The following is a 3,540-nucleotide window of genomic DNA, read 5'->3' on the forward strand; positions in this document are numbered from 1 at the left end:
CCCCCGTTTTGTCAAATTTGTCCGTTGAGCGAGACCATGACTACACAGGGGTTGCAAAGATCTTGAAGAAATATGACAAGACAACGGGAGGCATGTTACGACAGCCATTCATCCAGGAGGTTCTGCAATAGCCATTCTTCACCATAGAGCTTCTCTCCAATCTTGTCAAGAAATGTGAAGAAAAACCCTCGAATTTGAGCAATGCCGCATGCTAGAGAGCATTGCGCGTCTGTGAAGCATCCAAGGAAGCATTTTTACAGAGCACGAGCTCACAACAATCCTCTCAGTGATTCGCACTTTCTTGTACCTCTCTGTCCGGCTCAATTCGATTATGCCGACCATTTCCCTTCATATTTCTCTGGAAAGCATCTCCAAGACAACAAATCTCTAGCGCCTAACCCTAATGGCGAAGCTCAAGAAGAACACGAAGTCTCAAACTCTAAGGATTTGAAACTAGCGAACGCATGTTCTGCCTCAACTGGTCAAGAAAAGAAAATTCGGTTTGCAAATATTGGTTGCGGCTTTGGTGGGCTTCTGGTGCAGCTTTCACCCATTTTCCCATCGACCCTGATGATAGGCATGGAGCTCCGCGACAAGGTAAGCGAGTATGTTAAAGAAAGAATTTTGGCTTTGCGAAAAGCGAATCCGGGCCATTATGATAATATCTCTGTAGTGTCCCTACTGAGTTTGTTTCCAGAGCATATAAAAAGGAAAAAGGAGGAGAAAGAAGCAGTAGAAACTTTTCCATACCTTGGGTGCTCGATTTGGCGATTCAGAGGCAGTGATAATTCTCGGCGGCAGCAGAGCTCGATTCGGCGGCAGCAGATAATGAGCAATGTGCCTCTTAATTGACGTCGCAAAACACTCCCAAATATATTAGTGAACCAAAAAATATAAAAAATGATGACTTTGATTCTTTTCATCCCTAATACTCTTTTAAATTAGTAATTGGCAATAAGTCCATATAGAGTGCAAGCAAGAATTGTTTATGCTCTTCCCCAAAAGTTATTGGTAGTGTTTGACATTAATACGATTGGTATTTTACTTGATAAATAGATAATAATGAAAGTAAGTTATAACCAAAAAAAATGGAGTGAAAGATGCCACATTTCAGTTATAATTCAATATTATATGATGTTTCTCTAAGTTTAATGTAAAAAAGTATATTTTCTACTTTTAATCATTGTCCTAGACTTATTTTGTTCATTTTTTTTCTTTCTAATGCATTAATTAGTGCCAAGCTTAACTATCAAGCAAAGAAAGTAAAGTATTGAGTTTTTTTGTTTTTATTTAATAATGTTCTCTATGATAGTTATTTAGGTTATGAAGTCTATAAAAATATTTTTTCCTATTAAAGATAGTTAATAAAATGTATGCCCATCCATAATATTTATTAAAAAACTAAAGTACAAGAAGTTCCATTAGAATTTAATTATCTATAGTAAACTTATACATGTATTACATTACATCAAAACTTCATAATTAACAATTCTGATCCTACTAAGATTAAAATAGAGCTCTAGTTAGTAGTAATCTCATGACCCTATGATGTTATTACTTCCTTTAACTTGATCTATTTCATATGTACCCAATGGTGGTTCGATATTTGAAGCAACTTGGCTTTCCTAATTAGGAGCATATTTTTGTTTAGGTACTCTATTATTTGCACCTATATCAACTTTATAATTTCTCTATCCTTTAGCACCCATTCCAAGGCTTAGAGTACATTTTTATCTAACATATCCTTATATGCATTAAATAAATGGGTCACCCCTCTTGATGAAATTATGCATGTGGTTAATGATTCCCTTGTTGATGGTTTTTGTGGATTTATGCACCACAATAAGGAGGTTTGATGAGAAAGAAGTTCTTGGAAGGAGTGTACAATTTATTGAAATATTATGACCCAAATATTGATAACATGTTAAAATATTTTTAAATGGATCACTTAAGGAGGTGGTAGATATTGTGTATACACTAGGTTGTAAACCCCTATAACTACCTGTATGTGTGGTTGTCCAATTTGATAATTAAAATAGCCCACCTTGGAACAAAGGTGACCCAAAAAGTTTACCTATAACACCTATAACCTTAGGTAATTATAGACAAATACTACTATCCATGTCATGAGCACTCACCATACATAAATCCCAAGGATTGACACTTTAGAAAACAAGAATTGATATTGGTATAATGGAACAACAAGATTTGACCTTTAAAGCTATATCAAAAGTTAAATCACTAGACAACCTTCATATAGAGACACCATTTTCCTTTGATCGATATTCAAGAATGAAAACAATCCATATACCATTATCAAAAAAAGGGAAGAGTCGTGATTGTAACAACTCTCACCATAGAGTAGTTAGGCACAAAATATTGTACTTTCCCTTAATATATATGACTATTTGTGTTTACTTCACTGATTTTTAAATTGACTACATTTATGCATTTCAATATCATCTTTTCCTAATGTATAAAGTTGTTTTTTTATAGTTATGGTGAAAATATACCCCTTGTGATGATCTGATGCAATTTATTGATTTATGAATATTTGCATATATCTAATATCAGTTATTATTGTTACATTGTTTGCCATATTTCTATTGTATCTAATTTGTATTAAGCTTTGGTAATCTACTATGTTTATGTAGGATGAAATTGATTATTAAATATGTGCTTTGTGGAAAAACTATTAGTAGCATGCTTTGTCTACACATCTGAATCAAGTTTATTGTTTATAATAAACATTGTATTGTTTAGCTCAAATAAAAGAGGAGAATTTGATGCTCTTAAAATGCAAATTGTTCAATATTGGACATGTCCCTGAATTGGTAATGTAATCTGAAGAACCTAGTTGATTAAACTAAAAGAAATTTATCATATCGAAAGGTGTGAACTTTAGGGGATGTCTATACAGGGACCACCATTCATCATTATTTTTAATTAATAAAAATAGAAGAAAATAATTGTATTTTAAATTTATAATATTAAATAAATATGATGAACATGCAAAGTTTGAATGAGGAATAAATTATTTTTTCATGATAACAACTAAAGGTTTCCTCATTATGACGATATACAATCTCCCTTATCCAAATAAGAATTCACTCTAAACAAAACTCTTTAGACTTAAAATTGAATATAAAGTAACCCATGGAATCAATGGATAATTTTCAAACATTGTGATTCTTATCGTGGATTTTTCTTTTCATATTCTACATTTCTCATATGAGTATATAGTAATTGAATGTAACTATGTTTGATTTAATTGTTAGTTATGTCGAATTAACAATGTTAATTATTTTTTGTTGTTGTTTATATTCAGATTCTATCATATTACATGTCTGACAAAACAAATGTAGACATATATCTTATGTGGACTTCCACCTTTTCTCACTATCACTTTTAGGTATCCCTTGCTCCTTCGGGTGCAAGTGCTAAGGCCCCGTTTGGTTGCTGGAAGATGAGGGCCAAAACCGGGTTATCAGAGGCAAAACCAGGGTTTGCAAAAAAACTTTGGTGTTTGGTTGGTTAAAA

At 32.8% G+C, this 3,540-nt stretch overlaps 1 pseudogene; it reads left to right on the forward strand.

Moving 5' to 3' along the window:
- Positions 1–201: 201 nt before the first annotated feature.
- Positions 202–852, forward strand: LOC149563596 (tRNA (guanine-N(7)-)-methyltransferase pseudogene; annotated as a pseudogene).
- Positions 853–3,540: the final 2,688 nt, after the last annotated feature.

This window comes from Cupressus sempervirens, chromosome 4 (genome assembly GCF_028749045.1).
Source record: "Cupressus sempervirens isolate cs-2001-9-10 chromosome 4, ASM2874904v1, whole genome shotgun sequence".
NCBI classification, from domain to species: Eukaryota; Viridiplantae; Streptophyta; class Pinopsida; order Cupressales; family Cupressaceae; genus Cupressus; species Cupressus sempervirens.